Source organism: Otolemur garnettii, unplaced genomic scaffold (genome assembly GCF_000181295.1).
Source record: "Otolemur garnettii isolate 467f Iridium unplaced genomic scaffold, OtoGar3 scaffold00205, whole genome shotgun sequence".
NCBI classification, from domain to species: Eukaryota; Metazoa; Chordata; class Mammalia; order Primates; family Galagidae; genus Otolemur; species Otolemur garnettii.
The window spans coordinates 1,606,077-1,618,946 of NW_003852600.1; positions in this window are offsets into that span (position 1 = coordinate 1,606,077).

Sequence of the window (12,870 nt, forward strand, 5' to 3'; positions counted from 1 at the left end):
TGAAGGAATTCTGCACTTCATTCAGAAGCCTAGAACATTAATAGTTCCATAACGTTCTAAAGACAAGTTTACTCTCAGTAGTGTGATTCCTGTGCCGGGCAGGATAATGACCCTCCCTCTGCCCCCCAGGCTGTCTTAACCCTCTTCATCTATGAATGTGTTCCCACACAGGGTAGAAGGGACCTGGCAGGTGTGATTAAGGACCCTGAATTGGGAGATTGTCCTGGATCACCTGGGCGAGCCACTGTGCTCACCAGGGTCCTCACAAGGCTAAAGGTCAGAAGCAGGACAGGTGGTGACAAAGCAGGAGGTTGGCGTGATGGGGTAGCCAAGGAATGAGGGCTCCTCTGGAAGAGGGCGGAGGTGCGGATGGATTCTCCTGGAAGCTCTGCTCACACCGCACGTTAGCCCCATGAGACTTACTTCAGACTTCTGACTGTTAGCACTATAAGAGAATAAACCTGTGTCACCAAATGTCTGGGTAGCTGCAATAGGAGACTCATTCAGCACCCCTGACTTTCTCCATCCCTGCCCCAGGCTACTTTTCCAGCTGCGTCTCTGGCCCCCTCTACCCTCTTCATCTGCCTCCCACTGTGGGAGAATCACTGTTCTTCAAACGTCTTGGAACTCGCCTCTGCCATTTCCCTTCTGCTGCTCTTTTCTGCCTTATCACGTGCTAAACCTCCTTGGGCTCCAAGATTCAGCTGCACACGTCCCTTGCTTGGGACAGCCCCTGCTCCCTGTCCCCACCCCACTGTGTTTATATGTCCTAAAGCATCATTGCATTAATAAATGCTTGTTGAGGAAAATTTTACTTTTACATCCTTGTCCATGTGAAATGCCTTAGTTGTGGAAAAAAATAACCCATCTCATCCAATAAGGAATTTTCCCCATGATACAGATGTAAGTTCTATGCAATGTTAGGCAATCTTCTCACCAATACTGCCATTCATCCAATTTTTAATTGCCATGGGATCATAATAATAATAATGCACTAATGAACTAATTACTAAATCTGGGTTGAATGTATAAATCTACTTTTAGGACCAGGTAATATTACAGCCTGTATTGTTTCTGTGACGTCTACAGCATCATTTTTAAACTTGAAAGTGGACAAGGACTTTAGAACAATGCCGTGTAATGATCACGGCAAAGTTTGATGTATGAAGTTAACTAGTTTCTTTGAGTGAACATTTTAAGCAATTGAAGCCCTTCCAAGTTTTAACATATCAAATCTAAGTTGAAAGGTTAAGTCTCTGTATAGACATTACGTCGAGATTTACAGGCCTGCAGGTAACATCAAACCGTCAGCTACTAAGAAACTGATCTGAGGCAAAAATTTCCAAACTCTGACTTACAAATTCAGAACCCTAAACTTTTATGAAAATACAACTTAGAAAATTATTTGGAGTGTTATCTTCTCCTTTGATTAAACAAGAGAGGCAAACTTAGTAATATGCTCTGTAGGAATCAGACCCTTTTAGAATTTACAAGAATAAACAGAGGGCGGTGCCTGTGGCTCAAAGGAGTAGGGCACCGGACCCTATACTGGAGGTGGTGGGTTCAAACCCAGCCCTAGACAAAAAAACTAAAAAAAAAAAAAAAAATAGAAATATCGCACAATCACAAATTCACCCACAGAATTTTACAATCCTCAGGATGGAGTTTTGCTGTATATTTTGAGTTAGGCAAACGTCAGGCTGGAGAGAGAACAGGGAAATGGTTACCTATTTTTAAATACATACTTGGAAAGTGAATCATGAAAATGTACCTGTTATTATAGTTTTTATTTTTCTCCATTCTTAAAGAAATATACATGCCTAATATCAGAATTGGGGAATTTTTTAATCCTGAGAGAGGGTTTCACTGTGTCACCCAAGCTGGGAGCAGTGGTAAATTACAGCTCATTGAAACCTCTAAACCCCCAGCTAATTATTCTGCCTCAGTCTCCCCAGCAGCTGGGCTACAGGTGCACACCACCATGTCTGGCTAATTAAAATTTTTTTAGAGCTGGAATCTCACTATGTTGCCTGGGTGGTCTTAACTCCTGGCCTCAAGCAATCCTCCCACCTTGGCCTCCCAGAGGACTGGGACTACAGGTGTGAGCCACCACTCGCCCTTTTAAATGCTCAAACATTTCTGCCAACACTCTAAAATACAGACGCTTGTTACCTGCAGCACAGGTCGAAAGGTATTGAATTTTAACGTTAAATTGACTACTTTCCCCTATCACATTCACCTCCTTGGTGACATGAGAATTTTGACCATTTCTGTATCAAAATCCAGTGCTGTGCTATGCAATCCCTCTCTCTGCTCTTTCTCTCTCTGTCTTAAGATCTGATGGTTAACGTTTGGCTAGCTGGTTGTTAAATCATTGGTACCTTCAAATACATCATGGTAGGACTATTTACACCGTAGACATTGGCACACTCTACAAAAACAAGGCCTTTATTTCTTTTTTCTCTTTCTCTCTTTCTCCTTTTCAGTCCTAACAGCCTACCACACAACTGAAAGCTCCCCTCCTCCCCCCACTACACAGGTTTCCCCAGCACTGCTTCCAGCCTTCTTGCCTGCAAGCCACAAGGAAAGGAATCTCGGTGCAGTAGTTTTTAAGCTACTCCCCCCACCCATTGGTCTATAATGAAAACTGACAGCCCTAATTTTTAGTTGGAGAAATGCACCAGAGGGAGGATAAGGTCATATCCTCATTGTCGAAGGCAATAATACAGCCCAAGTCTTGAGACTCTTGTTAAGTGATTACTAGATAGAGACTTTGGAATAGACAAGATGCATTGGGATTGTATAGAAATCCTCCATGTTTATTCCCAGGAATGTACTGAGGCCACAAGTCCTCATGGGATTGAATAAGAGTCAATTTACGGAAGACTTATATTTTGAATCATGATCCAGAGTTAGAATTTTTGTATAATTTCATAAATCTGTTCACTTGTTTTCAAAGTAATAGTGCTTATAGCTCAGAGCAGCACTATAATAGTTGGATTATTTTATTATTTTATTTTGTTTATTTATTTTACTTATTTTTTGTGACACTTTCACTCTGTCACCCAGGCTAGAGTATAGTAGCATCATCATAGTTCATAGCAACCTCCAACTCCTGGGCTCAAGTGGTTATCCTGTCTCAGCCTCCTGAGTAGCTGGCACTGCAGGTATCTGTCACCAGGCCCAGCTAGTTTTTCTATTTTTAGTAGAGATGGGTCTCACACTTACCCAGGCTAGTCTCAAACTCCTGAGCTCAAAGAGTTCCTCCAGCCTCTGCCTCCCCAGAGGGCTGGGATCATAGGTGTGGGCCACCAAGCCCGGCCATAGTTTAGATTTTTAAACAAATACTACTTAGCAAAAGAGACCTAGCAATAAAACATAAGGAAAGAAAAATATCAAGATTGTGAAAAATCTGAAAGATAATATGGCATGTTGGGCTTATCACCTGCCTGATAAGCAATGAAATCAAGATCCTTCACTGCAGAAAATATAACATATTTTGGTAGAGAATTCTTGCGAAGCCTTTCAGTGGAGCAAGCATCTTTTAAATAGCTTCCAGAAATAATAGATATGCTAAGTTAACTAAGACCAATGTTTTATGATGAATTGAATGTGCTCCTTAGAATTTGTTTCTTTTCTTTTCTTTTTTGAGACAGATTCTCACTATGTCACCCTAGGTACAGTGCCATGGCATCACAGCTCACAGCAACCTCCAACTCTTGGGCTTAAGTGATCCTCTTGCCTCAGCCTCCCAGTAGCTGAGACTACTGTTGTCCGCCACAATGCTCAGCTATTTTTTTTGGTTGCAGTTGTCATTGTTGTTTAGCTGGCCCAGGCTGGATTTGAACACACCAGCCTGGGTGTATGTGGCTGGCACCCTATCCACTGAGCTGCAGGTGCTGCCTAGAATCCGTTTCTTGACAATAATCAACATCCAGAATGGATCTGTCAATTAATTAAAACCCAAGATAGAACAGGTTTATAACTTGTCTACTAAAATGTAATATGGAAACCAAATCTTAACTGGGATTAGGAATAACCTAAAATATAAAAATGTAATGTTTCTGGATTTAAAGGCTGTTCTGGGAAAGGGGGAGCCCAGTGCACCTGGTGCAGAGCCAAACCGCCCTCAGGAGGATACAGGCCAGCTGGGGCAGCTCGCCGTGCACTGAGGCAGAGATGAGACAGGACAAGTGGCAGATCCTCGGCCCAGAGAACAGGCCAGAACAGACAGAGGGCACAGACAAGACTCAGGAGCAAGTCCAGAGAAGCTACGAGGTCAGACAAGTACATTTGTGAACTCATCCTAGAGAAAGTGCTGTGCAGCACATTGCAGAATATCACCACGGTCGCCTTCCAAGTGCTCCCCTTGGGAAGCTGTGCACTGACGCCAGAGCCCCGTCCACCCATCACAGCAACTTTGGAACTTTTTTCTAGAATGGCCATCAGAGCTGTCACTGTGTGAGGTCCAACCAATAAGGTTATGAACTTGGCACCCTGCACTTACGTTGACAGCACTGTACACACAGCTCAGTGAGGTTTCATAACCTTGTTTATCAGTGTGTCAGAGCTGTGTTTGTGTCCCCAGGTGGTGATGTCTCTCTGAGTGGAGTCATTATTGTATGTTTTTGTGTGCTGTGCAATAGCTCTGATGACCATCCAGAAAGAGTTCCATAACTGCCTTGAACGGTGGACCAGGCACTGGTGTCGGTGCACAGCTTCCCAAGGGGAGCACTTCAGTGGTGACCGTAGAGATGGTCAGGACTGAGGTGTGCAGCACTTCTTCCGGGACGAGTACAGATCAGTTGTTGTATATGCTGTCGTGCCTTTTACTACTTGTCTTGTCTCTGTTGGAGGGAGGGGGCAAGGCAGAGTATATGCTAATCCTTGTGGATATCATTTGTCCTGCTTAGACACTCAAAGGAATATGGAATAGGCTTCCCAGATATGCCCTCCTAGCTCAGGAAGGACCTCCTGCTGCCCCAGGGGCTGGGAGCCTGGGTGCTCCTGGCCCAGGATTTTCAGCTCACCAAGGCGCCTGATTCTCCCAGCAGCATCGTATCCTCTTAACAGAGCACAGGAAGGGATTTGTCTAAGGACGTGTAACTGGTGTATGCTCAGGGCTGCAATCCAGCTTCATCTGATTCTAAATTTTCTGCTTTTAAATTCCGTACTATATAGGTTTCCAATTCAGTACCATAATATGCGATTATGTTTTTTATAAATATGGGTCCACTAGAGAGGCCTCCAGGCTGGTATCTTTACAAACAAAGCCTGAGTCCCTGTTACTTAAAGGACCACAAACCAGCAGCATCAAACTACCTGGGAGCTCATTAAAAATTCAGGATCCCTGGGCGGTGTCTGTGGCTCAAGGAGTAGGGCACCGGCCCCATATACTGGGGGTAGCGGGTTCAAGCCTGGCCCTGGCTAAAGCTGCAAAAAAAAAAAAAAAAAAAAGAAAAAAAATTGCAGGATCCCAGACCTGCTCAGACTTGCATTTTAACAGACCCCCTCAGAGGGTCACAGGCACATGGAAGTTTGAGCAACTTTGCTGTAAGTGATCAGAGTATAAAGGGTCTGACTTTGCCACCACACAGCCCCTTAGTAGCCCTGTGTGGCTTCTGAAGGTGTGAGACAGTGAGAGGTCCCTCCCTCTCCAGCAGCCCCTCAGGAGAGTCAGCATTTACAGAAGGCTCCAGTGTCTGAGCTCCGTCCGGGGGCTTCAGGGCCCCTGCCCTCTCAGGAAGGTTCTGTGTCTGAGCCCCACCTGGGGGCTCCGAGGCCCCTGCCCTCTCAGGAAGGTTCAGTGTCTGAGTCCTATCTGGGGACTCCGAGGCCTCTTGAAGCCCTTGAGGGTGGTTTTACTATCTCCATCTCACGATAAGGAATCAGCACCAGGCAGCCGAATGACTCCACCCTTAGCTGGCAACTGGCTCTGCTGGACACTGAGCCCAGTCCCTCTGGCCTCAGCCCAGAGCCAGGGCCACCTTCCACACAGGGCTGCCATTTCCCAGGTGACTCTCCAGCAAAGTGGCTTCCTGCACTGAAGTGGTCACAGTGACTAGGCAGGGTTGAGCTGGGCTAGCTCGGTGTGTGACTACTATGCCCACTGCTATTGGCCTGAGCTGGTCCAGGCTGGAGGGCAGCTGGGAAGTCTGGGGCTCTCGGCCCCTGGAGTGTCTTTGCCTGCATTCTGACTTCAGCTTGGGAGGCTGCTGTCCCCAAATGAGTGGTAGTGGCAGTGCTCTTTCTGTGAGGAGTGTCAGACTCCAGAATTCTCTGTCAGTGGCGTGTCTGTTTCATAATATTGGTTTCAACTTAATAGATTGAAGTTTGATTTGAAGAATAGAATGAATTTTGTTCACAGGGATTCCTCTTATTTAAATGCTTAACCATGTTTTCCCAACGAAAGGAAAGAGGAAAGTACTACCTTTGAGAAATTCCTCACTGAGGAGTTCTTGTTCCAGAACAACTGTCCTTAGCAGGATCCTGGATGGCGAACCATGGCCTTTTGGTTCCACGACAGGTGTGGACAGGTGCTCTCACCTTCGTATTTGACCTAACAGGAGTGGAGACAATTGTGACTCTGAACTATCATCAACAAATCTGTTTTTCTCGCTACCCTTTCTTGAAGATTAGCTTTGTCTCAGTGCCTGCTTTTGGGAAACCCAAGTGGAGACAAATGCCAAGTTGAACTCCTCTGAGGTTCAAATCTGCGTCTCCTCCGAGAATTGTCTCTGATCTGGACCCAGGTGCAGCCACTGCCTTCAGTCTCAGAAACCTACCACACAGGCTGCTGCTCACCTCAGCCTGTCTCCGGGGTGGCCATGCCCAGCAAGTGGGCACTTGCTCTGGCGACCGAGGGCCTGGCTCTGGAGTCAGACACAGTGATGGGTCACAGAGGAGGTCAGTGTGTGGAGAGACCAACAGACTTGGGTCACCAGCAGTGCCTCCCTCGTGCCGTCCGCCCCTGCACCCCTCCGGCCTGCCCCAGGCACGCCATCACTCCGTCACTTCTCACACCCACCTCTTCATATTGGACGGCAAACTGCCCAAAATCAAAGACCAAGTTTCTTCACCGTCCTGTCCCTGTTACCCACCGGATTTCTGAAACTGTCACAGAGGCACTCACCAGACGTGAGACTGATGACTAGGGGCATGGATGGGTTCAGTGTCCCCTCTTAGATCTCTGGAACTGAGAATTTGTGACTGAGGGTTGTGTAACAGAGGATGCACCCGCCTCACTCACCTGGACAGGCGACCAGGCGGCCGTTCTCCAGGTGATCCAAGCTGAGGGCTCTCAGGGCAGGAGGTGGGGTGAGGCTGAGCCCAGCAGCTTCTCCCTCCCTGGTCTCTGGAGGTCTTTTGGCTTTGAGCTGTTTCCTGCAAGCAGAAACCCACAGCCTAAGAGCTCCACCCGCTCTTGGAGCTTCTTGTACTGGAAACAGGGCCGATGTGGCCCACACATCCAGTGGTACTCAAGGGGTCTCTGAAAAGTAAACAGGAGTCTCTGTCTATTATTCAGAGGGAACTCTGCAAAGCAGAAAGCAACCCTGAGGGAAGTAGTTAAAAGTGATAAAACAAAGCACAAGGCTAGAGAAGATTAACTGGGAATGAACTTATTCAAAGGCAGATGGAACAACAGGGCAGTGTGCCTGTGAAAGCACCTGTGGTGGGAATGAGACAGAGTCGGGCAGATGGGACACAGCTGGCCTGGCTGGGGTAGCTCCTGCCCGACCTTCACTGTCTCCTTCTTACTGTTTTGTAAAGTTAGGTCCCACCCTAAAGAGGCCTATCCTGAATAGTTCAGGAGGACTGATTTAGGAGATTAACTTTTGAAGTGGAATGTTGTAATAGGTCACTGAGTTATGCTAACAGTTAATGTGATCTTTGCTTTGAACTCTGCAAATTAAGGAAGAACACCACGTTGAAGAAAGGTGACTTTAGGGATATAAGAAGTAGAAATCTGAGTAAAGGTTGGTGAGCGGTTTCCGCCCCCTCTCCTGGTAAGCCTTGTCTTAACTTTGTGGAGCTTTCTTGTGTTTGTCCATGAACTCTCGTGGGCTCTTTACTTCATCTGGGTTGTCCCCTCTGCTCACCAGGGTGAGTCAACTGAAGAGCTGTGGCCACAGTACACCATGGCATGGCTTGAAGTGCGTCCCTGGAAGGAGCGTGGATGGACTGCCCTGAGGGTGGCAAGCAGGTTTCCTTTTTCTGGCTCTCTTTTCACAGGGGACAGTCACCATCCTGGTCTGTTCTTACGGCTCTGTGTTTATTCATGGTATGTCTTTCAATTCTTTGTCTGACCACCCAAGGACCCGCTGTTTAAAGCACTGGCACACTTTCATGCCTGCCCGGCAGCAACAGCCCTGAGCCCGCAGTTCACAGAGGACATGGTACAGCGAGGTGACTCGGCTGCGCATGCCCGCCAGCGCTGTGACCACCTTGCCCATGTTCTTTGATTTCTGGAATAAGGGTCGGGGAGCAAGCTGTCAGCTTTCCTAGGAATCTGCTTCATCATTTCTGAGTGTGGAAAAGGAAGCCTGTCTGAGCACTTAATTTTGCTCTTGACTCTTGCAACTGGTCTGTAAAAACTGTGACCTCAGCCTGCAGGACAGAAGCCTCTTCCCTCAGAAAACCACTAAATGTAGAATTAGACCCATACTTTAATCCCGTAAGAGCGGGATGTGAGGCATGGAGATAGGTCACAGGCTTTTGACAGTGAGCACAGGAATCTGAGTGTGAGGATGTACGTAAAGGAATGGGAATATCCAAACTTCACTACTCCAGGGGTCTTTAAATAAGTGAGAAATATTTACGACTGACAAGCAAACAAGTCTATGATATACTTTTAAGTGAATAAAACAAGTGATGTACTGTGTGTTAAAAAAAAAATCCTATAGTAGGGCTGAGTACATTGGATACTGTTTCTTCCATTCTCAGCCCTACTATGAAACTAATTTATAGCTTTCATATGAAAGTTATAATCCAATTATAGCCCAAGAATATGGGGAAAGGGGGAAAGGAGGGGAGGGGTGGGGGGAGGATGGGTGGAGGGAGGGTGATTGGTGGGACCACACCTACGGTGCATCTTACAAGGGTACACGTGAAACTTACTAAATGTAGAATATAAATGTCTTAACACAGTAACTAAGAAGATGCCATGAAGGCTATGTTAACCAGTTTGATGAAAATATTTCAGATTGTATATAGAAACAACACATTGTACCCCATGACTGCATTAATGTACACAGCTATGATTTAATTTAAAAAAATCCTATAGATATGTGTCTGTGTATTTTGTAAAAGCAAAGGTTTATAAAAATATGCATATAAAACTGTCTAGGTGTGGAAGACAAAGGTAACTTAATATTCTTATTATACATGATTATAGTTTGTTTAATTTTTATAATGAAAATTTGCTTTTCATTATAAAAATGAAGAAAAACTCAAAACAGCAAAAAGAAAAAAGATGGGTAAAAGAAAAGAACAATTTTTTAAGAAAAAATATAAATTGCCATTTTCCAAAATGCTTTAATTTTTAACTAGTTTTAAAGAAATATCAATTAAATCAACAGTGGGGTGCTATATTTGTCAAATCAAGCTGAAACTATGTTTTGAAAGCTCCTGAGTCTGGATGAGAATATGATGCGATGCCTGGACACATTCTTCTTCCACAAGTGGCGGGCAGGAGTTTATGCAATTTACACTGGCACATTTTCTCAGAACCATAAGGGCAAATGCATTATAAACTTTTAAAAGTTTTACTTTTATATTTTACTCAATGATTAGAATTCTAGAACCTATCCAAAGAAAATAAAGTTTACATAGCAAAATACTCATCACTTCATTATTCATAAGTATAAAAAACTTAAAACAATTTCCATACCCAATACTATTGAATTGATCAAAGAATGATAGTATGCAGTCATTAAAAATTTTGTGCTCAAAGAATAGTTAATGATATATTAAAATCTCCTTGATATATTCAGCAAAATGGGAGATAAAAGGTATAAATTCAAGGGCAGCACCTGTGCCTCAAAGGAGTAGGGTGCCAGCTCCATATGCCAGAGGTGGCGAGTTCAAACCCAGCCCCAGCCAAAAACTGGAAAAAATTAAAAAGTTTAAATTCAATTTTGCAAGTAAATAAATATCCAGATATTATAGTGTGCATTCATATAGACACGGAGACCAGAAAACACAGATCAAAACAGTAGGTTTGTTGCAGCCGAGGTTGCAATTTCAGGTGATTTTTATTTCTTTATAATTTTCTACATTTTAAAACAATGCTTGTATTTTCTATTTATACCAGAAAAAAATAGCAAAGTTAAACTAAAATAATATCAAAATAAAAATAGAAAACCCTATAGCTCTTTTTGGCTAGCATCACAGATCAAGTCTTGGCCATGCTCACCCGGTATGCTCTCAGCAAAATACGTTTTGGGAGAGAGACAATCAAAAAAAGTCAGTAATTTATACTTTTAATTTTCCATAAATCTTTAATAAAGAACATTTTATTTGTCTTTTTGGATTTGGAATTGCAAAGTTCAAATGCACACAACTGCTTTGAAAGGTCGTTTAACAAGTCAAGTCAGCAGGATTGCACTCTCCATGTGACCGCCAGGCCTGCGTCTACAGACACAGGGAAGGGTCTGTGCCTCCACCACTCAGCTCTGCCTCTCACTAAGCCCTGTGCCGGGACAGAGTTTTGAATCCCGAGTGTTTGGGGTCCAGAGGATGCGAGCACTCACGTTATCTCACCACACGCTCCAGGAGACAAATGCTGCAGACACGGCTGACAGCAGCAAATGCTGCCCAGTTGTTCCCAGTAATGCCTCACATTTACCATAAATGTTAGTTCTGCTGAGAGTGTTTATTTATTTATTCTTTTTAATATGAGGAGAGAAAATTCTTGAGGAAATTTTTTTTTTTTAAATCACTTGCCTTAAAAAATATTTCTTAAAAACTGTCAGTACAGGTGATGTTACGGGGTCACCGTTCTTGGTGGTAAAAGTCCTTTCATTTCCTCCATCTTTCCTTGGGAGTGAGAGATCACAGGAGAAAAGAAAGGGATCTGAGTGAATTTCACTATTTTCTGTCTCAAATTGCTCTACTCATGTTGAAATGTGTTTAAGAAAACACTAAAACCCACAATCAGACTCTTTTGGAGGTCATACAGTCTAGCCCAGATTTGGTAAACAGTTAGACTTTGCACGTCTTTTAAAGTAAACAGAAAGCTCCGGTGTTGTTGGAGATTTGGCCCTGAGTGCTGATGACAGCACCCCCCATAGCCCAGGGTGTGTGACAGGCCCTGGGAACACAGCACTCCCTCTGAGTACGGGCAGCGGCTGTCCCTCCAAGCACGGGCAGCAGCTGTCCCTCCGAGCATGGTCAGTGGCTGTCCCTCCGAGCACGGGCAGCGGCTGTCCCTCCGAGCACGGGCAGCGGCTGTCCCTCCGAGCACGGGCAGCGGCTGTCCCTCCGAGCACGGGCAGCGGCTGTCCCTCTGAGCACGGTCAGCGGCTGTCCCTCCGAGCATGGGCAGCAGTTTTACCATGATATGATTTGTCAAGATATTTCACAGTTGACATCTAAACCTTTTGTCTCCACCTAGTCCCAGAGCATATTTGACTCTCTCTAACCCTGTCTCTGCCTTACATCACTTTAATACTGTCTCACGGAGGATAAAAGATCTCTTGGTATTTGGAGTAAAATACCCCACATTTGGCTCTGTGCAACTTTAGGCATATTTTCACCAGGAGTGCTCTTCCTAGAAACTGCTATTTCAAGGTGCTTTGGAGGAACTTTCATCTCTATTTATGTACTATTTATGTCAATTTCCAAATTATGTAATCATTGGCAGGATGACCTCAAGAGAAGGCAGGTAGTTAACAAGACATGAGTAAAGTCTCAGCAGCTGATGCCACGTGGTGTGCCAGTGAGTGGCCTCTCGTGCAGCATCCACTGTGGTCACAGGACACACATCAGCGCATACGCCCTTCTCACATGTGGTCAGGCTGGGCTGTGGGTGGGCCAGGAAAGTGCCAGCTCCGGGGGCATGTTCTGTATTCACCTGTCTAATAGCAAAGTTCGTTGAATATCCTGAGTGGTCAGAAGCTCTTTGAAACACAGTCTGGATTCTATTCCTGGTGGTTTATGTCAGTCCAATTTCTTTATCTTTTCTATTCTGACCACAGCGTTCTAGTTAAACAAATAAAAAAGCCATTTTACAAAAGCTGTTATAATCTTGTTGCAGCTATACCAGACAGTGGCTGCTTCCTTTCTTTTTCTTTTTTTTACTTAGTAGTTTTTAATATCACTTAATACATTTTTTAAATTTCAGGTTAATTTGAGGGTACAGAGAATTGGGTTACCATGTTTGCACTGTCATGTGCAGACCCTGTGGCAGTTGTGTCCCACCCCCAGAGGTGTGCCATATACCCCACATGTGCCCTTTAAGTGGGAGCTCCTCAATCCTGCCCCTCCTCTCCCTCCTCCTCCTTCCCCTCTCCCCTTCTTGAATTGAACTGAGTTTTTCTCCTATGGGGATGTGTATTAGATCACCTACTGGTTTCATCTGATACTTGCTTTTCCATTCTTGTGATACTTTACTAAGGACAATCTCTTTCTCCTCCTCCACTTCTCTTCCTTCTAAATAAAAGTAGGATTCCAGGGGCTCCCACAGGCCTCCTTTGTGAAAAGTGACCCCCAGGGACCAACATATTTAGCATCTGGAGCAGAGATGCAGCTGGGGGGCTGGGCCTTTCCATGGGCTGCTCCCAAGCTGCTTCTCACACGCCTTGGTGGGATGACACTGTGCTTGGTGGGATGACACTGTGCTCGGTGGGATGACACTGTGCTCGGTGGGAT